We start from the raw sequence: 24,407 nt of genomic DNA, 5'->3' as shown, positions 1-24,407 counted from the left end.
AACCAAGCTCAACTTTTCTTACAACTTGAGGGGGACACTTGCTCACTAAAAGAACTGAAGGTGAACTTCGAAGAAGTAAGAATCACGCCTTTGGTTCCCTTGCAGCTTTTTTGTTTTGTTTCTGCTTTTGAGGGAGGGGGGGAAGCGTTGGTGGTGCGCGGGGGGGGGGGAGAGAAGGAATCTGACCAGTCATTTCTTACTGAGGCTGAAATGAGAGAAACCATTCTCTCTCTCTGTTTTACACCCCCCCCCTTCTTTAACAGCAACTTTCATTGTTAGAAAGAGAGGAGCCGAGTTGGTTGACGTCACTTTTGGTTGGTGAAGGCTTCGCCTGGAAGTGAAGCTGAATAAACCTTGAGAATCTGCTTCAAGCTGCTGCCGCTCTAAGGAACTAAAGCAGAGACAGACAGAGAGAGAGAAGGAGAGAGGAGGCACACGCGCGCGCGCACACACACACGCACACACATAGAGAGAGGGTTACACTATCATGAATCCTCCTAGTTAGATCTCCTAGCCTCTTTCTTCATTCCCTTCTTCAGGCTGTTTGGGGGAAGACAGCGTCCCCATCACCCAGATAACGCGCATCCATCTCCTCCTGAACTCCACCCCACCCCACACACACAAAAAAGAGGTGTGTGCATGTACAGGGGGCCCCAAGATATCTCTTCCAAACTGTAAAGGTGAGTTAGAATCGATTTCGGGGAAGCGGAGTGTGCGGTGTTGCCGGCGTGCGGGCTGGGGGGGTGGGGAAGGCAGAGAAATTGCTTTAAGGTGGAAGTCTGAATTATGGTTGTCGGGTTGCTCTTGCTGGTACTGCAAGCCGAGGGGGTGGTGGGGTAGGGAGGGGAAAGGGGGAGGGAGAGAGTGGGGATGTAAAGGAGACCATGGGGGGGAGGGAGAGAGAATCCTGGCTCTCCTCGGAGTGTCTTGCGGCGGCTCCCCAAAACATCTCTTTGTTGCCGGGCTTGACGCGTTCCTGCATCGAAGGGACGTGTGTGGGTTTTTTTTTTTAAGCCTGTGCGTAATGTATTAATGACTATTATTAGCCCCGGCGCGTCCGTAATAGTACGGCGGCGAGGAGGAGGAGGTCCAAGTCTGGAAAGTGAAACTGACCTTGTGCACTCGGGACAAGGAGGGGCGGGTGGGCTGGCACAGGCGTGCGGGGCTGGGTGGAAATCGCAGCTCTCCTCCGCCGGGCAGAGAGGTCCCCGTGCCAGGCGCTTCCCGCACTACGCCTCTCTCTCCGGCGCCCTTCAACTTTTTATTTCTCTCCCCCCCCCCCAGTAGCTGGGCAGAAAGTCTCGGGGTTATCCCAAGGCTGGCTCCGGGCATGCAGGCGACCTCTTTCACAAATCGGACCGCTTTTGTGTCTTCCTTGGCTGCCCTTTCCCCACCCCACCCCTTCCCTCTCGGATCTTTCTCCCTGGCCTCCTTCAGTCGCCTTGGGCATGACAGCCAAGGAGACCTGGACCCTAGTGCGGTCGCCCCCCTCCTCCTCCCCTTCGCTCCTTTACTTGCCCCATCCCTTATGCCTCCCCCTGCCGGTCGCTCGGAGCCAGGAGAGGGTTTGCCCCATAGTGGATGGGAGGGGGCGTGAAAGCAGGAAAGTAAGAGACCCCTCTCGCCTTTCTCCTCCCCACCTCTCGGATCCCACAGTAAACTCCCCCCGCCTCGCTCCTTTCATTTCTCCACCCTCTTATTTGCCTCCCTGTTTTTATTTTTATTTTTAAAAAAATGTTCCACTGCCCCAAACTCCGCTTTTTTTATTTGGGAAAAGCGCGGAGGGAAGGAGGGCGAGGAAGCCAAGGGGGGACCCTCGCCTGGGCTCCTCTCGGCGCTTTGCTGCTTTCTTTTCCCTCCCTCTCTCTTCCTCGTCCCCCTTTCTCTTTTGTGTGTGTTGCTTCCTTATAAAGCCAGAGAAGCAGCTGCAGCCCTTGGCCGAGTTGTTGAAATTTATCCCTTTGTGTATATTACAATATCCTCCATTTTTCTGCCCTCTAAACAACAAGCCTTTCGCCATCTTGGGCATTAAAAAAAAAAAAAGATTCCAAGTCTTGTGTATGTATGTATATGTGTATGTGTCTCCCTCTTTGAAAAGGGTGAAATCCTTCACGTCCTGTTGGATAAGGCATAAAGTTTAGGGAATCTAACAGGGTACAGACGGTGACGTCATGTGAAGTTTTTAAAGGGACCCCACCTCCAACGGGGTGTGTGTGTGTATGTTTGTGTTTGTTGCTTCTCTAAAGGTTTCTGGTCGAACAAGTTTTAAGCTGTATTGAAGAGGGAGTGTCTAATTTTAGCTTATTAAAACGTGCAGGAGGGATTGGCATGAGAGGACTAGCCTGTGTATTTTTGCTTAACAGGTGGAGAAATATCTGGATTTATGTATATTGTAGGCTTTAATTTCTTTCACAGTTTGACCTTTCACTTGTTCACATGCAAAAAAATTCTTTTAACTGCCAGGGCATGTCATGTTGTTATTATTTTTTTAAAAAAAAACATATCATATGATATGGTAGTTCACTGATGGATAAATATTAAATTGCTTTGCAAGTGACTATCATTGCCAAACGCAAGAGATGATGACATTCCTTTTAGAAACCTTGCCTGCATACCTGATGGCAAAGAGAGTAGCTAACTCTTTCCTGCAACCCCAAAATAAATTCCAAAAATTGTAGGTCTTTTTCATTTTATTTTAACCTGCACACTCTTTGTGAATTTAGAAAATTCTAGAGGGACAGGACCTGTAGATACAGCCTGCACTGTAGATAGTGTCCCACATGCTGTTGTCTGGGGCTTTCAAAATACAGTTAGTATGCTAAGTTCCAAATTACTAACTAGAAAAAAAAATCAAATTACCTCTGGCTATAAGCTCTTATTGTCTCCAGTTTTGAATAGAGAAGCAACAAAAAGTATTGTGCTGTTAATTTACCTCTCCTCAACAGATACTCTTTTGATTTTATAAAAAAAAGTTATCTTGATCACAGGGCAAAACTTAATGAAACTCTGAATAGTGCATAAATAATTGGATATTTGAACAGAATTCTACTTTTCCATTCTGCCTCCTGTATTTGTTTTGTTTTTCTTTCCACCTATTTACACTTGCACTAACAACATGAAACTCCCTGTGTTTAATTTGCATTCCCTTTGTCTTCATAGTGGGGGGGGCACACCATTGACTACAATTAGCATGGAAACTAATATGAACATTTTTAGAACATCAAGATGTTCCTTTCTTCAGTACACTAAAAACTGAATGACAGATTTAGCATATTTTTATGCTTGAGGAGGAAATGTGCCTTCATGTTTACAAAAGTAAACAATTTACCTTAGTGTGTTATTTTCATTTTCTTTTTTTTAAAAAGGAGTCACTTTAGAAAGCCTTGCTGAATTGAAAGGCTGCCAGTTATGTGAATCTTAGATGGAAGAAAATGTTGAAATAGTTAAAAGCACATAGAACAGATGGCTTTAAATTATACATGCAACAAAGGCCTGGAAGATTTGGCAGATTATAAACGGTGAGCAACAGAAGATAAGCAGTTTAAGAAAATGGTAGTTAAGTACATTTGATACCCACACCTATTGTAAACTGTGTGCACATTTTAGTCACAATGCCGCATAATCAATATAGCATGAAATATCACAAAAACCGTAGTATAGCTGAAAGCATTTTCTGTATTGGATGTGTGTGGTGGGGGTGGGAAGCTTAAATATTTAAGAGGTATGTTTCAGATTTAAGATTATTTCACACAATGTAAGTCTAATCTGGCAAGGAAGAAGCTTTTTTAATGTCTTGGATCTTGCTGATTTTGAAATAATAGCATCTAAAATAAGATACATGCATGTGGTTTTGTGAATCTAAGTGATGGTAGGGGGCTTAAGGATTTTGGAAATCTGAATTATTATTTTTTATTGTTGTAATTTTTGTTCAATTGATAAATATATCTGTGAACTCTTGGACCACAGGGTTATAATACTAATATTTATCTATTAGCGAAATCAAATAAATATCTGAACTGCTTGCATGTGTATATTTCAAGAAAGTGATGTTAACTTTTAAAGTTCAGGCTTAGTATAATAGTTTGTATTGTGAAATGGTTAAAATCAGTGTTTGCTAATATTGCGTGTATGTGTGTTTGTGTTTCTGTCTATATGTGTCTGATAGAGAGAAAAAGAGAAATGTGAATAATAGTTGGGGAACATAGTTGGAGTTAAAAGGATATTTATACATAAACAAAATAGTGTACCTTCTAGTTGTCTATGGGTTTATAGTAAGATAAGACCTGCCACACAAATAGTTTGCGAGTCTTCCCCCCCTTTCCTTTCCTTGCAAGACACTTATTAAACATTCAAATAAAAGGGTAATGAAAGCCTTGGATTTCTGGTTGCCTTTACCCTTTTTTCATTTCTTTGTTTGCATGTTTATTATAGAACTGCAGTGTAAAGGAGCAGATGTTTTGCCAAACATCCTGATGTGTTGCTTTTTCTTAGGGGAGTGCGTAACTGTTCCTTCTGATGCATCGACTTGACAGCTGGTTGATTTCATGGAGCTGCTAAGAAGCCATTAGTGGTGTCATTGAATTGAAACAGAACAGTCACTCCCAGCTTGAACTGCAATTGTTAATGTCTTTGTTGCTACTTTTGTGTTCCTACACAAGATGCAGAATACCACAGTTGCAGGAAAGTTCATGCTTTCTTTCTGATCTTCCTAAATGAGTGAAACGATGTGCTGGTGTTTGATTGCATCTAGATTCTAAATATTAGCCTAGATCAAGAACTAGGATGACTAGGATTTGTTCCCAGGAGATTTCAGAAATAAAAAAAATAAAATTTATGACAAATAACGTGATAGGGTCAAAGCATCCTTAGAATCAGTGTCATGCTCCTTCTCAGCCAGTAGTTTGTTGTTAAAATAGGCCCCTTCTCGTGCTGCTATTTATTTTCAAGGGTGAATTCCAGCTTTAAAAGTAATTATCACAACCCAGCACACACTTATAGATCTTGCATGTGGTAGGCTGCGTCTTGATCCAGTGTGATCTCGATCTATAGAGATTTTTGGTTTTCAAAACTGGAATAGGGGTTGAATAATGTTTAACTTTATTCAAGCAAGTTGTGCATTTGAAGCCACTCAAGTCGATTTTGGTGAGGAGCAGAAGCAACAGAACTGAGTGTTTATAAAATGTTGCTGAGGCCCCCAAATTTTACTTACCATGGGGAGACATTTCTGTTGAACAGTTTTCGGCAGTGGGCTGTGACCTTTTAAAATAAAATAATAAAATAAAATAAATAAAAGTGCTAGAATCGGCAAGAAAACTGCTGACAAAGTTAATAAGACAGAATTATGTATTCACATTGGAAAGCTGGATGAAAATTGATCTGCATATGAGTATGTGCTCGGGTGAAATCAAGGGGAGAACATTTCTACAAGACAGAGAGTTTAGAAAACTGTTTCATGTGCTATTTTTATAAGTTGGGGGGGGGAGTTGAGTGAACTATAGTAATAATAATAAACATCAAAATGCATAGCATTTACAGCATGTTTCAAGTGTTCAAAGCACTCCACTCTACATTATCTCAGTAACAATTAACAATAGGCATGTACGGGAAGCAAGTCCCCGTCTTGCAGTTGGAGGCTTGAGGCTAAGAGAATAAAGACTTGCTTTAGGTAATCTAATGAATTCGTAACCCAAGTGAGGCTCAAATCAGGACCTTCCAGCTCCCTCTGTAAGACTGCAATGCTTAGTAAACTCATTGGGGCCTAAATGGCATTGAGCTCTGTGAGATTGGTTTCCAAGGGACCATAGTTCATTGGAAGACCACAGAAGGTCCCATCTCAACTCCTGGTGTCTCCAGTTGAAAGGCTCAAGGAGCAGATGATGTGCAAGACCCTGAGACTCTGGCGAAACACTGGCGGTCAGAGGCAAAGCTAGGCTAGTTGGACAAATAGTCTGAGATAGTATAAGGCATCTTCTTGTATATTATTGATGTAACATGCACGGGAATCTGTAGTATGCCACAACGCCACACCTGCTGGATAGACAACTCTGTCAGATTGATCTTTGATACTTAAATTTTATTTTCATAAAAGTTTGGGATGGTACTTTGATTCATATGTACTATTTTCTTTCTTAAGGTCTTCTTCGTTAGGGTTCTGACATGGATGTGTTTCAGCCACTCCATTCTAATCATCTTCTGCCTCCCTGTATGCTGAATTGATACTTTAAAATTTTATTAAATTTCCATATTGTCCTTCATCTGAGGATCGCAGCATATAAAAACACAAAAATACACACCATAGTAACAAACAAGAACAACACCCACCCCACAGCTTAAAAGGCCATAGATTGTTTAATAAAAAATATGGAACGCTTCATGAATTTGTGTGTCATAAGACATAATAGCTGGTTAGCTCATCTAAAAATAAACCTTTTTGTAATAGTTAATATATTAACTGCCACTTCTGTTCATGCACTTATAAACCATTTTTCTGTAAAAATTACAATTAAAAGCACCACAGAATTACACAGTGGCTTGGTTTGCATATAATGGGAAGCTGAAGTTAATGGCTTGCTGGGAAGGAGCAAACATGCTGGTGCGTGCTGCTCAGATTATGTCTGCCACTCCCATTTCCCCTTTGCCACATCAGGAGGAAACAGACCAGAGTGCTGGCTTAATGTTACTTGGGAACCAACTCCTGTGAGTTGTTTTAAGAGAAACCACCTATGAGCTCTGGTTTGCACGTAGTATAAGCCAACGCTCTGGTTTGTTTTTTCCTGGAGTGGGAAAGAGAAAAGGGAGAGGGCGTGATTTGAGCTTCCTGCACCAGCTCATTCCTGGTAAACCATAGTTTGTTTAACTTTGGCTTACTGTTACATGCAAGCCAGGCCAGTTTTGTATGAGTAGGCGGTAAAATAGCATTTAAGATTAATAGTTTCCTGAAAAGGAAAATAAATTTCTGTGATGTGCTCAAGGTTTTTTGTTTTACATGTTAGGCCTGTAGTTTTCACTGATACAGTTGTAAGATCGAGATCAAATTATCCTTAAAAATAACACTGTCCTATCCATTCTTCCTTATTGTGTTCATATTGTTGAAAGTGTGACTGTGTGTGCACAATGTGGAACAAATGGAATTAATATTTTCCTCCATCTGCTTCTGTGCATTCAGCAGCCCTTCCATTTTGGTCTAATTGGCACTTTCCATTAGTTTTCTACATATAGATACAAAACAGGGTAACCAGATGCATACTATTTTGTTTTGTTTTTTGTAAAATAGAGGGCTACCATTCAGCACAGAGTTAAGCAAGTGTAAATGGAGGACAGTCCTAAGCATTCTTACTCTAAGCTTAACTTGCTGTGTATTAAATATGTTTAGAATTGCAACCTTAAGTGATCAGAAGTCTTCCTTTTTGAAATTTGACATTCTGTTTTTTTAATTTGCTGGGGTACTATTAGGAAGGAGTGTTTTCTGAAATCACTTCCAGCTTTAAAACATCTACAGCTCAGTCCTATGCATGTTTTCTTATTATTAACTTTCACGGCCCTTACTTCCAGGTAAGCGTTGATGTACAGCAGTCATAGGATTGCAATCTTGTTCTGCTTAAAATCTGGCATATTTCGTTACAGAGGAAGCTTTCTTTTAATATACAATCCTTTCCAAAACCTACCTCTATAAACATGTCAGTATTGATCTTTCTTTTATTTCTTTTAGCATCATAATGTAGCAAAGGTAATACAAGAAGCCATAAATTAATTTATGAAATTTCTACTCTTGAAGATAATTGAAAATAACCCAAATGGATTCAGTACAGTTCCTTATTAGCAGTCACTGGGTCTCTTAGTCTTGGTAGGATCAGAGTAATGATGGATCTGCAATTATATCTGCTGTGTCCATATTTCTTTAAAAATTTAAGATGGAAGAAAAGGAACATTCATAGATGGCTGTAAACTTTAAAAGATTACCACTCAGTTGGAGATTTTTCATATGGCCATATTTTGGGTGACCATCATTCAATGGTGATTAGAAGGCAGGTTGAGATAAATATACCTATTGAGATTTAATGGTTTGATTGCTGAATATCTAGATAGAGGTGCATAACATTAAAAGTAAAACTTCTACATCCACGCTTCTTTTCTAAATGTTTCATAAGGAGGTTGTCTCTTTACATACAATGGAGCACATTCCCCCTTAATATGTGAAAATGGGGACTCAAATAAATGGAGACTCAGAATGCATATTTTTTTTAAAAAACAACAAGCTGTTATGCTGGTGGTGGAGAAACGGTTGCACTGAGATATGTGTGCATTTACTAAGGATAACATTTGTATTTGTAAGAAAATATTCAGAAAGGCTATTACAGCTGCAGTGTTCGAACAAATATGTGCTGTAAGCAAAACGTGCTTAATTCTTTTCCTCTGACGGGAAATTCAGCTTGAAGATAATTATTGCATTGGTCCAATGGATATGCAGAGACATAATTGTGTGTTTTTAACCCTGTTTTTCTGTTCTTACACTTTTCCACAAGCATGCACTCATTAATCAAAGACGCTGCACTCCTGCTGAGGGCGGAGAGGTTCATCAAATTGGCAGCCGGTTTGGTGCAAAGAACGGTGTACTGAAGCTCTTAACGCGCTGGGACATAAATAAATCTAAGGTCTTTGTATGCAAACCCTGGAGGTTAATACTGCATAATTCAATGTCCTGTCTTTGTTTTTATGATTGATGTTTTTAAATGTTTGAAGCTTGATGCAAGTCTTCTACTAGGTCAGGGCTGACAATCTGATTGGCTGATGCCAAAAAAGAAAAAAGGGGGAAAAAGCATTAGGCTGGCAAGGGGACTTTGAGTACGCTGCAGAGATTTTGATTCCCCCCTCCCTCCTCCTGGAAGATCATTGTCATATTGCCCGAGCTGTTATAGGAATGTTTCAGTGATTGACAACCCCTGCTGTGATAATGGACCTAGTGCATGAAATGCCAATAGTTTGGCCCTATTTGTTCTGAAGCTTACTGCTATTTGTATCCTTAACAGAGCTAACATGTAGAACAAGGAAAAACTACTGGGATTTCTCTGTAGAAATAGTGCTGGGACTTGGTTTTAACATGAATTGGTTGCATATTCATAATTTAAGAACAGCTGGTTACAGGCAGCACACAGTCATTTGCAAGCTATTATAGATGGTTCGACTCGCACATGGAACCCGGTCTTGAGCTCAACTCCCCCACCCCACTTATTGATCAACTTGCATTTAAAATCTGGTCACTGCTGTCAAGGAGGCCTTTCATTTCAGCTGTGCTTGCAACATACAAGAGGTTCCATTTTAAAATATTTAATTTTAACTAAATGCTGAAGAAAATGATAAAGTGCAGGCTTTGAAGAAACAAACTGCATGGATCAGTAGTGACACAAATCTTAAATGCAAAAAGGCCTGTTTATTGGAAACACGTTTCTGCAACCTTCTGAGTCCTTTGATTGCTTATGTGGTTAAGAGCAAGGAATCTGCTGGATTTAGTCAAGGTTACACACTTGACTCCACGGCTCTTAAAATACAGTGCAGCGCTTTTGTGCTTATGCCACACACACAGATTTTGCTTGTGTTTTGTGTGCATGTGCACATGTGTAAATGAAATGCAGAGAAGTGCTAGCTAAGAACAGGAACGGGGAGATTTCAGGCTTCTCAGGTCTGCTTCACTTTCTACTAGAACCCTAAATCTACCAATCAGAGCCTGCTGCAAAAGACATACAATTAGAATGGAAGAACAGGGTACCTCTGAATACATTCTGAACCTGAGAATTTTTTTTCAGTGCCGGAACTAAATGCATTGCAAAGTCTGCTCCTGATTAGCTTTATTCATATTCACAGCCTAATTTAGGTAGAAAATTTCATTTTGTTATTGGTGGTGTTACAAAAAAAGGAAGCCAGAAAGCCAGCAATGGACGGTGGGGTGGGGTGGTGGCGATCATAGGAGCTCTGGTGCGTTGTTGCTGCTTACTGGGAGGTAGGGGGAGAGGTTGGTGCAGTGCAAAAGCACAGCGGCACGTTTGCACTGCGCTGACATTACTGTTGCCTCTCCCCTTTCTCCCTATCTCCTGGTAAGCAGCAGTGATGCAACCAATCAAAGAACATCTGAGAACTCCCACTGTACCACATTGTCTGCTGCCGCAGACACCCTTGCTGATCTACTGCACCATGTGATCACCATGTGATCAACCACTTGGACCCAGTCTACATTCTGCCCACCCCTACTAGGCCTTCCATGATTAAACCAATAAACTAGTTGAACTTTAGTTGTATCCTTATAATTAGTTTGAATATTGTAGCCTGGGGTTTTATTTGCTTTTAAGGAATTCAAAATGGTACTCGTGTGCATTTTATTTTAACCTCTTTTGGGTGAAATTCCTCATTACTCAAGTTAACTGTGTGTGTCATTCCCCACTCCCTACATAAGTGTGACCCTAGCTAAAAAAGCATTCCGGTTTATCTGGTATTCTGATTATGCAATTGTTGGTTCTTCCTAGGTCAGCTGATAAGCGGCACTTATGGGGTAGCCTGCCATGGTAAATGGGAAAGTCGTGATTACAGATGCAAATTTACAGTCAGGACTTAAACCATGGTTCTGATTTGTTTCAGTGGGATTTACTACTTAGTAATTATGTTTAGGGTAGCATCCTTTCAGTGCAGAGTACAGTGCACATTTTGGATATTTTAATTTGACAGTTTGATGTAACTTTGGGGGAAGGACCTACTTTCTTGAAGCATGGAAAAAAGGCATTTCATACTGAGCATCTCTTTGTGAAATAATGAGCACAAGTGATATCCTTTTATCTCATAGACTTGAGTCCAGAGTGAGGTGGGTAGGAGCATCAGTAATCTGACATAGTACACAGTAGAATGAAAATCCTGTACAATACATTCAATGCCAGCAACTGTTATCTTGCCAAGTATGCTTAGTGTGTTTAGGAATCTCTATAAAGAGCCGGCAGTAAAGCAATAAATATCATTTGCTGCTGGTTGAAAGTGGAGTTCCACATAGGCCAGTATTGCTGGCTCTGATCTGACAACAGTGTTTGTTGCAGTGTGCATTCTCTCAGTTTTGCAGGAATTCATGTCTCGGCAGATTCTCTTCAAACTTCGTGAAGCACATTTCAGGAGAGGAGGAAGTTAAGTTTTAATCCAGTTGAGCAACGGACTCCAGTTCTCAGGAAGTGCCCGTGCATTTTTGCTGATATGCTTAGGTGTTTTATAGGACAGTCAGTCGTTCTCAGTGCAATCCTAAACATGTCGCCTCAGAAGTAAGCCCTATTGAGTCCAATGGTAGCTACTGTTAGACGAGTGGGTGTAGAATGTGCAACCTAAATTGCCAGCTGAGCACTTACATATTCATTATGCATAAAAGCATTTTGCAACCTTGTCTGGTTTTCAAGAGCAGCTTTGTATAATGTTGCACAATTTCCTATTCTGGGTCACATTACCAATAATGACCTGAAGTTCTCTCTTCTGCTTTACCCATACAAGTGGCTGCCAGTCACTCCTGGGGGGGGGGACGGGACAAAACTCAGCCCTGCCCTTTGACTCACTGTTGCAGCTAGAGGAAGAGCCAAAAACACAAGTGTTCAGAGATCAGTAACCAGAGCTCACACTGTTTTGGAGCTGTAAAGTACAGTATCCATGGCCTCTGTTTTTTAACCCACTGGTAGGTGGGATGTTTTAACTCTTTCCCAAATTAAGTTGTCTTACATATACAGTGCCTACTATATATGGTGCGACTATGTAAGGAGAAGGGCTCCTTTCTCCCCACCCTTTAGCTCTGATCAAATTTGGAAGCAATGGGAGTAAAACAACAACAACAACAACAACTAAGGCTGTGTGCACGCTCCCGTTTGCTCTGTATTCACTGTGCTTTCATGCTAGTTTGGGAAGTAACATGACGTTATCAGCAGTCCAACAGCTTGACCTCACCCCCAAAGGCACAGTCTTTCATGGTCCCCCGAGACATACGGATGCGTTCTGATGTACTTTCTCCTCAAACCAACTTTGATCTGAAATGAGAAAAAGAACAACCTAGCTTTGTTTTAACTCAGTAATGTGGGCACTGCTTAAAACTTGAAAGAGTTGATCTGATCTTCAAATCTGTTTTGCCCCCAAAACATGTCCTTGCCAATTTTAAGCGCCAAGGTGTAATAGCCTTCTGCTTCTGGACCCTCCAGATAGAGTGGGCTAAAAATGTGACATGCGAAATATTGCTTGTTCTAAGAGGATATTCACAGAACCACAGAAGGGAGCTTCACACTGGGGATAGCATAAACCATGTGCTATATGTGATTGTGTGGTTAGTTTCTAAACGCTCCCCTCTTTGGAGCTGCCATTTTTATTATTATTTGTTTACTCAAGGTGGGTTGTCCCTACTAATAATGCTTACCTTGTGTTTGCAGAAGTTAAATTGCCAGATGTGAATAGCAGGTGACAGTTACCCTGAATCATTTCTTGGAAAAAAACCTCATTGATTCACTAACATGATCTCTAAACCTAAAAACTTCTGCTAGAATATCTTCATGTATCATTGATCTAAAATTTCAAGCATAACATTTGGGACTTTACTACAGTGTGCACTCCATCCTACTTTTAGGAGTAGATCTTAACTTTGTAGTCTACGGTCCAGTTAAGTTAGAGAACGTCAATTTTTATTTACTTTCATATCATGTATGTCATCATGGAACACGCTCTGGCTTAAACAGATATATGCATTTCTAGAGATGTACAAAAGCATGGATTCTACATTTCCTGGAATGTATTCTGAGTACCATGCAGGCTTGAGAGAATTCCTGTTATTCTATTTGCTTTTCCAGTAAATGTCTTCAATTCAGGTGAAAAGGCAAGTCAGTTATAAGCTAATTCAGCTGTGCACATATAGCTTTGCTTTGGTGTATGCTGATAGTATTGGAAAGTGAGGGCAAATGAGGGACAGTGTATACACAAATGCTTGTCAGTCCCTCAGATCAGTCCTGGTTTGATCTGGTGGAAAACTTGCAGCACAGTCTGGAAGAAGATTGCTCCCAGGTCCTGTGAATCAGCTGTGCTGTATTATTTTCAATGTGTTCTTAATAGCAGGCACTGTAACTCTCCAACAGTTTGGCTTCACCCCCGAAGGCACACTCTTCCATTGTCTCCTGAGACAGACAGATGCCAACCAGTCTTAATAAATCCTCTCTTATGTCTATTTCCCAGCGCACTCGGCCCTTTTCTTTTCAAACAGGGGCTGAAACATATCTTCTACAAGAGACCAACTATGGGCTGATTCTCCCTGAAAGATGATAGAAGCTATGTAATATGTTTGATATCTGAATACATTGTGTTCTGAAAGCTGCATTCTGTTACTCAGCCTTTACACTAAACATGTTGGACATTGTCCTGCTCTAATATGTGTAGATTTGATTACTGGTAAGTTTTCTCAGACGTCAGTAATCTTAAATAGGGGGAGATCCTAGACAGGGACAGGTTTTGTTTAATGACTGTATATACCACTGGAAATGTTGCATTACTGGATGACATAATGTACCAGATAGCATTATGCTAAAATTATTCATAGAATAATTTTTATGGGACAGAGAAACAAGGAATAAGTATAAGCTATGAATTCTCCCCTGTTTTGCTGATCAGCTGATTTACAATACAAGGAGCAGGTACATGTCTCTGGACAGTTTCACTTGGTGTGTATTAAACTGCAGGCATAGCCAGTTCTGTGCTATCCACATGTCATTGGATGTGTCAGCATGGCCAACGGTCAGGTATGATAGGAGCTGTAGTCCCAAGAATATCTGGTGGACACAACATTGGCCATCCCTCTAAAAAGAGAAGCTACAAAGTAGGGTGTTATTAATACTATATTTAAATTAGTGACTCTGGGCAAGCTGTTTGCATACTTAGCCAGAATGTATAGAAGAAGAAAAAAGATTGGATTTGCAATTCAAATTAGGAAAGCAAAGCAAAGTGCCAATCCTAAACATACTTACTCCTACTGAATAGTGAGGGCAACACATGCATGGATTGTATATTAATGAGTCTTAAGAATTAAACTTGTGATGTTTTCTCCCATTGGACCGCTTTGAGAGGTCAGGAAATAAATGAAAAAATGACATCAGAACTGAACATTCATGTGGATTTCCAAGAAAATATCAATGGCCAGATTCTGTTGGCTTCTGCTGATATAGATTTGTGTAGCTTTAAGCCTCTACATCAGTGTTTCCCAAACTTGGGTCTCCTGCTGTTTTTGGACTACATTGTAGACACCTTGGGAGTTTCATATATAATGGTCTTACTATAATGGTTATTCTGTTTTAAGATTGTACCTGAGGATGTAGCTATATTCTGAGAGCAGCAGGAGTAGAATCAAGGTCTATATGGATTTTAAAATTTCTAGGCGATTATATTGAATGATAGGGTAGCCAATATGGTTCACTCCAGATGTTGCTGGACTCCAACTCCCATTAGCCCCAGCCAGCATGACTCTGAGCGGCTCACAGTGCAACATTTTCACAGAGCCATGTTGGCTACACTTGATTCTGCCATGCATGGAAAGATTGGAGTAAAGGTTTAAATTTCTGAATGCATATACAGTCATACCTCAGGTTGCGATCGCTTCAGGTTGCGTGTTTTCGGGTTACGGATGCGCTGAACCTGGAAGTACCAGAACGGGTTACTTCTGGGTTTCGGTGCATGCGCAGAAGCACAAAATCACGCTTTGTGCATGCGCAGAAGCGCCGAATTGTGACCTGCACGTGCGCAGACGTGGCACTGCGGGTTGCGAACGCTGCGGGTTGCGGACATGCTTCCCGCACAGATCACGTTTGCAACCTGAGCGTCCACTGTACTTTTTTTAGTAGCACTAATGCCTTGACACCTGGGCATTTTCTATTCCTAACGGGTAGGAGATACAGCACTCAACATTTGCAAGCCTGACGAATGAAAAAAAAGGACAGTTTTTCTTTTAATCTATAAAATGAGCTCTTTTAAAAAGAAATCACAAGAAGTTCTTTAAAAACATTTGCTGTCAACTTTCAAACAGCTGCCTATTGATCTTCAAAAGTTCATGAGTTTGAGAACTGCAGTAGAAAGTACAGCATGTTTGTTCAGCAATATTTGTTCAGTAATATGTTTCTGGAGCAACAGCAGTGTAGATTTCAGAGATTACTTCTCATTTGCCAGCCTACCAAGAGCTTATTGTTTCTGTATATCATCGCCTTGAGTCCCAGGTTGGGCTGCTTGTGTAGGGTGCTAGTATACAGAGACAATCTGAATAATGCCTCAATCATTCCTAGCTCAGCCCACCTCTCATAAAAGGGGAAAACCTGGAATTAATGTTGGCATCTTTTCTCTAATGTATGGGCAGTACAGTTGCCAGATTTCAATGCAGATATTATGGGTGGGATTCAACTAATGAATCCCATCAGCAGAAGCCCTGCACAAGGACTTAGACGTTTGCAGTGAGGTGTCTCCTGCTCTCCATCCCCTGTGTGCCCCCCAAAATTGGATGGCAAGGGGTGGGAAGAACCCCTGGAACAGTGTGTGGCAGGAAGAGAGGGGGTTTGTTCCATCTGGCAAACCGAACTTGCTTGCCCTGACAGAATGACCGCCTTGGTGCTACCTTGAATCTCTCCCTGTGCAAGTCTCTCTTGCAATTCTAATACAGTGAAACAGCCACAGATTATTTTGCCCTGTTCTTCTGGTCCTTTCAGCCTCATTATTACCTGCTGTGAAGCAAAAGAAAAGTCCTCCTGGACGGGTGAATGAGCAAAGGGACCAGTGGAGCCTTGTTGTGGAAGAAACCACACCTGTGTCCACACTTTTCTTTTTTTGCTGCTGCAGACTTCTTGAAGGAGTCAAATATTATCTCCAGGCTTGATGTCAACCCACCAAACTTTACGTGAAATTTTTGTGTGGTAAGGTTTTGAGAGATGAAACGTAAGGTTTACTCCCCGTGTCGAAGGAAGACTTCTTCGACAGGAGGAAAGACCCAGTTCCATATTTTGGGTCAAGCTGGAAGGATAACAGAATTGTATGCGTTTCCTCATGGTAAAGCAGGAGCCCATTATATCATAGTACACTTTCCTTTCAGTCCTAAAATCATAGATATTTCAGAGGAAGTGCCACTGACTTCAGTGCATTTTATGTCCATATAATCCTGTTTAGAACTGGAAACTCCATGCATTGTTCTACTGAGTCTTTCACTTAGGTTAGCTGGCTTAAGATCAGAGAGGGTTTTATTCTATAACACAAAGTTGTTGTTTTTTTGAAAGCTAACATTTTCTTTCCTCACTAAAACTGTACTTTGTACAATGTTACTTGATGCTACCTTGGTTGCCACGGAAACTGGAAACTGTAATAAAACTGGAAGCAGGCGTGCAACTGACAGTTTTTTGTCCTGTTTTCCTGTGTTTCTTGTTTCCCTTTTTCCATGGAAACCAAATTCTTACCTTGGAAAAGAAGTTTAAGGCTTGGAAGCGATATGCTTATTTGGCTCTACCTGTTTCTACTTCCAAAAGGAAGCTGAAAATGCGGGTTGTTGTTTTTGTGTGTGGGAGTTTCAGCAACCAGCGGTGAAAGAAGAACTTCTAAAGTGGTAGTTTGTCTGGGAGCCTCCTTCAACGCTCCAGGAGTCAAAAAGCTGTCATCTACATAGCGATTTTAAAAACCATGGGGAAGGCAGTCCCTCTAGGAAGAAAATATATCTTTGTAGGTTCCTACTGGTTTTTGATTAAAAAAAACAGTGACAGTTAAAATATCACTTAGGACTTTTCTAACCTAGGGTGCTTTCAGACTAGCTCTCTTCTTAAAAATTGACATCATAGGAACGTTCAAAATATCCCTATGCTGTCAGACCATTAATAATGTATTCTGGGTGCCTCTCCAGGGTCTGAGGCTGGGGCAGCCTCCAACATCACCTGAAACTATCTGTTGTTTTATTTTATTTTTTTATTTCCCCCCTTTCCTCCAAAGAGCGTAAGGTTGCTGACATGATTCTTCCCCTATCCCCATTTTCTCCTCACAACAATCCGTGTGAGGTAGACTAGGCTGAAAGAGACAGTGAATGACCCAGACTGAGTGAACTTAAATGGCTTAGTGGGGTCTTAGACCTTGATCTCCGAATCCTACTCCAGCACTCTGACCAGTGCACCTCACTGGGATTTTAGCTGGGATCGAACATAGGTTTTTCTGTATGTGTAGTATGTGATTTAAGGGGTGCGGGTGGCGCTGTGGGTTAAACCACAGAGTCTAGGACTTGCCGATCAGAAGGTCGGCAGTTCGAATCCTTGTGAGGGGGTGAGCTCCCGTTGCTCAGTCCCTACTCCTGCCAACTTAGCAGTTCGAAAGCACGTCAAAGGTGCAAGTAGATAAATAGGTACCACTCTGGCGGGAAGATAAATGATGTTTCCATGAGCTGCTCTGGTTCGCCAGAAGCTGGCCACATGACCCGGAAGCTGTACGCCGGCTCCCTCGGCCAATAAAGTGAGATGAGCTCCGCAACCCCAGAGTCGGTCACGACTGGACCTAATGATCAGGGGTCCCTTTACCCTTTACCTTTATAGTATGTGATTTACCAGCATGGCCCACGGAGCACTGATGCTAGGATTTGAATGTGCCACCTTACAAAGCACTTGCTCAACAACACTGGCTGCCCCACCTTGATGCTCTTCTGCAGCCAGGTAAAGTTAATGAACTATTCTGAACCTTCCAGACTGTGTTGCTGCCAAGACATTACTTTCTGTTGTTTTTCCACTTTTCAGGTCTGAAACCTTTTTCCCCCAGCTTGCAGTACAACACAGTGCCAACCTTTCAAGTGCAGACTGGCAAAGTACTATTCACTCACCTAGCATTGAGGAGCGGCATGTGACACATTTAGGGATGGGCTTGGCGGAGCTTTACGTTTTGTCTGCATTTCTTGCCGTATGTTTGCTCAGTGTACTGCCACGGTTCTTCTGCAACCACGGGGAATATGCTTGTTCTTCCTCTGCATGCTGCTCTTTTGGGACACATTATTAGGGAAGCTGGAGAATTCTGAAAGAAAACAGGAGTGGAAATTGCTGATGTTTGCTATTCTCTGTTGTTGTTTTCGGTCCACAGACAATACGTAATGGTTGACGATTTCTCCCAATTGGTATGGCATTTCCTTTGCATTGAAATGAGTGGTGTGGAATAGTGTAGTTAATTACATAATCAGTTCCGCTGCAGCAGACAGCAAGACTAATTATGGAATGTTTGTCAGAAGCTGAAGTGCGGTGGAATGAAAACAGCGTTGTGTTCAGTGAGCACAAGTTGAAACAGAAATGGTTGCCCTTTTTCATCCATATTTACTATGGATGCATTGTTTTGCCAAATGCACGTCTCCCAGCTTTGACATGTGGTCAGTGGATGATGATCTCAATCTGCTGCAATATGACTGGGTGTCAGTCCTTCTCTGTGGGTATTACTGATCTTTTCGCGGTACCGTATAATTTTACCAGCATATTAATCATATGCATGCAGCTTGTGCCAAAGCCTTCTCCTTTCCTGCCCATTCCTTAGATTGGTAGGTTAATCCTGGCATGTGTCTGCAATCAAGAAACAGCACACGCATGGGCAAGTTCAGCATTTTCACAATGGAGTTGGCAAACGGAAATACATTACTTTGTGAGGGCTAGGAGATGGTAGAAGCCTAGTAATGCTTTACAGCTGTGAGCTGAAATGGAAGAGGAGTTGCCTGGAGAAATTTCCTTGAACTAGGAAAGTTATTTATTATTCATATTCCTATACTTGTTTTGTTAAATCAAAGGGACTACTTTGAAACATTTTCAGGTGGCTATAAAAACAGCAGTAACTCTAGCATCGTGTGTGAGAGTGAGAGGGTGTAGTTGTCCCATATCTAAAGGCTATCATAGTAGTATTTAAATATCTGCATTGCTGGAGCCCAACTTAATCTTATTTTTTAAAACTTAAGACATTTAAAATAGACGTAGTATATTTGCAGACATTTTTATAGTGTGGGTTTACTATTTTAAGTGTTTGGACTGCAACTAATGACAGCACTGATGTCAGTGCTAGTTGTATGACACAATGGTTTGCATCAGCATTCCAAAAGTACTTAATGCTGGCCCTCAAGAGTTTCCATTCCCATTCCATAGATGGGAAAGAACGAGTTAGAAGTGAGTGGCAAGGAAAAGATTTCAGCAACCACAATTCCTTCTCTTTAACATTAAAAAATGTATTTATTAGATTTATGTCTTGTTATAGGCTTAGGGCAGTTCACAGTGTGCTTCCAGACAACCTGTTTGCTGATCATCCATTCTGATTTGTTTGCAGGGAGACTAGGTGATATGGTGTCAAAGAAAGTGTTATTCAATTTCCTGTCACTTTCCTTACTGCAAAAAGTCCGATCTTTTGTGGAAGCAATATTTATTATGCAAAACCTCCCAATAATTACACACTCTCAATTTGACAGCATGTTAATACCACCTGAAAATAGTGACAGTCTGAAAGCACCCACAGTCTTTTCCCCAAATGATAACTCTTCTGTCCCCAGTGAGCTCCCAAAATGTAGCAATGGCCACTAACTTGTATAGTTTTAGACAGATTCTTGGATGCTAATTCTATAATTAACTATAGTCATACCTCATGTTACGTTTGCTTCAGGTTGTGCGTTTTCAGGTTGAGCCCTGCGGCGAACCAGAAGAACCAGAAAGGGTTACTTCTGGGTTTCGCCGCTCGCACATGCGCAGACGCGCAAAATAACGTCATGCGCAGAAGCGGTGAATCGTGACCCGCGCGTGCGCAGACGCGGGTTGCGTTCTTTTCAGGTTGCGAACGGGCCTCCGGAACGGATCTTGTTCACAACCAGAGGTACCACTGTATTAGTCGTGTGTGTGTGTGTGTGTGTGTGACCAGTTACAAGGTAGCACAAGCAGAATAGGTCTGTTGCGTTACTGTCCTGCTTGTGAACTTCCCATACAGTTCTGGTTGGCCACAGTGGGAACAAAATGCTGGACTAGACAGGCCTTTGTTCTAAATCCATCAGGGCTTTCTTATGTTCTGATATAGGAAGGCAGTTCTTTTTGTAGACTAAGTGAATATGCTTTGCAGAGTTCAATTTGAGGTATGGTGATGATGAGCTGTCTAGGGCTCTGCCTGATATTCATTCCCTCTGCATGAGAAAACTTTGTTGAAAGGAGGGGAAGAAGGACTTTTAAAAAAATCTAGTTTTGCCAGTTACAAGTTATTCTTGTTCCCGATTTCAAAAATGACTCTGAAGTGTATTTGAGTGAGACTACTCCTACACAGTTCTTTATAGCTCCTTTAGCTTTGTCTTTTTCTCACTAGATGGGTGAGCAAGTGTGCTTAGATTTTGTGAAGGTTGCACTAGTTTTAAAAAATTATTGCAGAGGAAAGGTTGTGTGACCCCCCAGACTTCTTAGGTGTTTTATTTGTCACCGTAAAGTAAAACTCAACACAGTGTTTTCACATAGTTAGATCCCATATCTCCAATCTACATCAATTGTGTTTGCTGGTTAGAGAAGGGTAAATCACTTTATGATGGTTCTGCCTCATGTGGTTTTCAATAAATATACCCAAGCTTTCCAAACTGTGTGTCGTGACACGTTAGTGTGTAGGTGTGTCGTGCGAACGTTCCCTGTGCCCCTCCCGGTGCTAGAAAGGGGTTTGTTAAACCTTCGGTTTGCTAGTAAAACTGAATTACTGTGTCACGAAATGATGCATGTCTAAAAAGTGTGTCACCAACATGGAAAGTTTGGAAGGCTCAGAAATAGACCATATACAGTTGGTGGGTGGGTGTAAGAGAGACATTAACTATGTTGATGTAAACTCCTGTGGGAAATAGCAGTTCATTGAAGGAGTCTTGCGGTCACACAACCTTTCCTCTTTTTGTTCTCTTCATTGGATTACTGGGGTGGGTGTTTTCAAAACAGGCTTTCAAGTATGCTGTTTGCATAGGTTTCATTTTAGGTTTTGTGTCTGTGTCTCATGAAATTATTTCATCTGCATGGTTGCCATATGCGCAGCTGATTGTAATTTTGCTAATAAAAGTAGGGCTTTTTTAATTTTAATCAGTCACTGTTGATTCAGATGAAAACTGCAGATTATAAAACCTTTTTTTAATAGCCGCTCGTTGTAATGCATGCGAGAATGTATTTTTAAAGCTTTTGGCTGTGTTTCAAGCTTACAATGGATTTTCTATTCATTTTCATATTTTAAACTGTAAACTAGATTAGCAAGATTCAAACCTTTTTGACAGATTTAAGTAAACCTTTACCAGCCCTTGCTTTAATATCACTTAAATCACATTATTAATACATGCTTGAGCCAACTAACTTTTGCTGACAGTTGGAAAGTTATCAGTAACCTTTTCCCTGTTGGAAAATAGTCATGTGAAATTGAACACTAAATCCACTGAAACTTTATTGGGCACATCCTACAGCCTTCAGAAAACTGAAACATTTGGTCTAATAAAACTTGGACATTTCTATATCATAAAAAACCTTTATAGTGTTTTGGATTGGTAAATCTGAAGAGGAATGTTAATTTGCTGCTGGAGTTATTCCATAACATTTTAAACTAATGTACAAAGAAATAATGTTCATCAGCAGTTTTTGGTTTTTTTAAAAAAGCCATAACTTTAGTTCATCAGCTTGTCAAATACAATGGGGTAGTTGGGAAAGGACAACACATTGGGGGAGGGGGTTTACAGAAACAGCAGAACACATGGTAATAATGTTCCTGGACTGTACCACTTTATGGGGAGCAGGCCATGGGAATAAATGTTCCTTGATATAGGACACCCCCATAGCTGTCAACCGTCCCTTATTTGGCGGGAAACTCCCTTATCCCAGCGCCGTGTCCCGCTGCTGTCCCTTATTGATGATGTCCCTTAAATTTCCCGGGTTTCAAAGGAAGCAGCTCCTCTCCCTCCCTCCCTGCTGGCCAGGGAGGAGGGAGCCGCCAACTGTGTTGCTTGGCTGTGTTGCTCACCCATTAAGGAGTCTAAGAACAACTGGGGGGGTGTGGAGCTTGCATGCCTTGTGCCGATCAAATTGCCCGTGTTGCCTGGGGACTTGCCTTTGCTCAGCGCTTCCCAGCGGAGAGGTGATGGTGATTTTCCTTGCTGCATCCCCTTTGCCGGGTTGCTGCGCTGTGGGAACCACCGCTTGAGGCTTCGTTTGGCTGCTGGCTGGGCTTTCTGCCTTTGGCTCGGAGGGGCTCAGAAGTTGAACATACCTATGTTTGGAAAATCCCTTATTTTGGCTGCTGATCCCTTATTTTCGAGGCTGCTGGTCCCTTATTTTCAAATCTGTAAATTGACAGCTATGGACACTTCCTGTACAGTACATAGAAAATCAGATGTCATAGAGGAAGATTCTAATCTAATTTTAATCCTAACATGCTAATTAGTTGCACTGACATTTTGTGGGTTCTTTTTTTGGAGAAATATTCTGATATGCCCCCTTCCACCCATGTATTCAGTGTGATTTGATTCAGTTCACAGGCAATATTGCCGCATTTTTTACTGGGTTGTGCAGGCTGATGCTCTGTCTTATGAATGTGTAGACTACAACTTGGAAGCAGACCAGTGCCGATTGGCACTGAGCACAGATTTTATCACTCAGTTCTTTAGAATATAGTAAGAGTAATCAGAAGCTCCCAGCAAAGCCCACTTTTCTCCCCTAGAGCCCCCCCATCTTTACAAAAGAATAGCAAGTTGGGAAGGAGACCTACACCAAGCCAACCACTGTTTACCAGTTATGTTTGGCAGCCCACCAGGGTTTGATAAAAATCCTGCTTTGCTGCATGGGGCACTTTGCTGAGGCAAAGGGGAAGGTTCCAAACACTGAGTGGGCCATAGCATGTGACTGTGTTCTGACTGGTGGGCTGCAACTTATGCAGGGCTGATACTAAGGGGGCTGTTTCCCTCCTTGCAGTACCATGATGAATCACTTGATGTATTCAATCACATTGCATATGTCTACATGAAGCTTTCCCATGCCCTCCATTTATTCTTTAAAACTTGACTAGAAATTTATGCCACAGTGGTTCATGCAGTGTTTAGCTCAGCCTATGCTGATCCATTTCCCATAGTGTAGGGACCTTGGGAAGCATGTGGGATGGCCAGCAGACTATTAGCCTTTTGATATATTGACATTGCCGGGGAGGGGTGTGTGTGCAAAATCTATGTACCCCTAGTTTTTCCAGGATAATTTATTCCTGAGCTCCTCATCCCATTTCCCTTTGCCAGATGATGAACTGCTATTTCCCATTTCAGTCTGATGCTTGTAATACTATATTCCCCACAGTAGGCATTAAGAACTTCTACAAATCCTACCAAAACCAGCAAGGTGGTTTCCCTACATTAATTAAAATACAACCCCTTCTTTTACCTCTGATGTTGCTGAGATATGGATTCCAATATGCAACCGTTTTAGGAAGATGCAGCCAACTGCTTTGCACTAAGAGAAGAAGCAAACAACCACCACCCTAGTGATTACTTTACCACCTTGCTTTTGTCATTGCAAGCACATGGGTCTAGTCCGTGCTTGCATTTGGGCTGAACAAGCACAGATTAGAAAAAAAATAAATAGAATTACAAGGTGAGCACTGTAACAAAACAAATCCAGAGTAACCATTCAGTAATGACAGCAACAGACTCAGTGGTATGTAACATGAGCTCTTACTCGCCGTTATAATCAATGACATATGCTAGGAGCTTTCACATACTTCTTGGGCCATACATTTAAAACCTGTAAGCGGCATGAAATAAAATTGCATGGTTGTCATTTAGCTCTTACGTTTCAGCCTTTCCCCCTTATACTTTATTTATCTTGCTCTCTCCTTCATCTCTTGCCCACTTTGCTAGACAGCCAGTATAGTTCTGTAGAACATGGCCAAGTCTTACATCACCACCACTCCAAGAATTGGCTCTTGGGGAAGCAAAAATAAACATGGTCCATCCTGGCAGCTGAGAGCAAAATGTGTGCCAAATTCCCAACCTCCGCTGGCTGGAGGAGCTAACTTCCCATCCTTAATTCCTAGCTCTGATTTTGAGAAAAATGTTTTTTATAATCTGTTCAACATTAGCCCCAAACCTGCCTGCTACAGTAATAATTATAATATATTGGTGTGTTTTCTTCCTGATAGAGGCACACACATACACTCCAATCAATTAAATGTAATATATCAAAAAGCATGGCCTCCCCAACTAAGTTTGCTTTTGTAAAACTTCAGGTTTGTATATATTTTTTGTTTTCAAAAGAAAATGGTTCTATTCAGGAACCAGGAGAGGTGGGACTGTGCCCAGGAGAGGCACAGCGGAAAAAATCACCCCAGATTTGTAGGAAAGCTCATGCAAAAAAAATTAAATGAGACCAAGGATTTCT

At 41.5% G+C, this 24,407-nt stretch overlaps 1 protein-coding gene across 13 annotated transcripts in view; it reads left to right on the top strand.

The window, feature by feature from the left end:
* The first annotated feature begins 297 nt into the window (after positions 1 to 297).
* Positions 298 to 24,407, top strand: part of BAZ2B (bromodomain adjacent to zinc finger domain 2B) — a 193,868-nt gene continuing 169,758 nt past the window's right edge. For 5 of the 13 annotated variants that reach the window (XM_053407775.1, XM_053407766.1, XM_053407756.1 and 2 more), the window contains exon 1: positions 300 to 680. The gene's annotated coding sequence lies outside the window, so the exon portion shown is untranslated. Of the gene's footprint in view, positions 681 to 1,584; positions 1,608 to 3,420; positions 3,519 to 24,407 lie in introns of those variants that run through there. The other 8 variants (XM_053407722.1, XM_053407678.1, XM_053407698.1 and 5 more) reach the window with 5 other exon arrangements.

This window comes from Podarcis raffonei, chromosome 1 (assembly GCF_027172205.1).
Source record: "Podarcis raffonei isolate rPodRaf1 chromosome 1, rPodRaf1.pri, whole genome shotgun sequence".
Classification (NCBI taxonomy): domain Eukaryota; kingdom Metazoa; phylum Chordata; class Lepidosauria; order Squamata; family Lacertidae; genus Podarcis; species Podarcis raffonei.
Note: the sequence above shows the minus strand (reverse complement) of the source record. Positions and strands in the feature narration are given on the sequence as shown.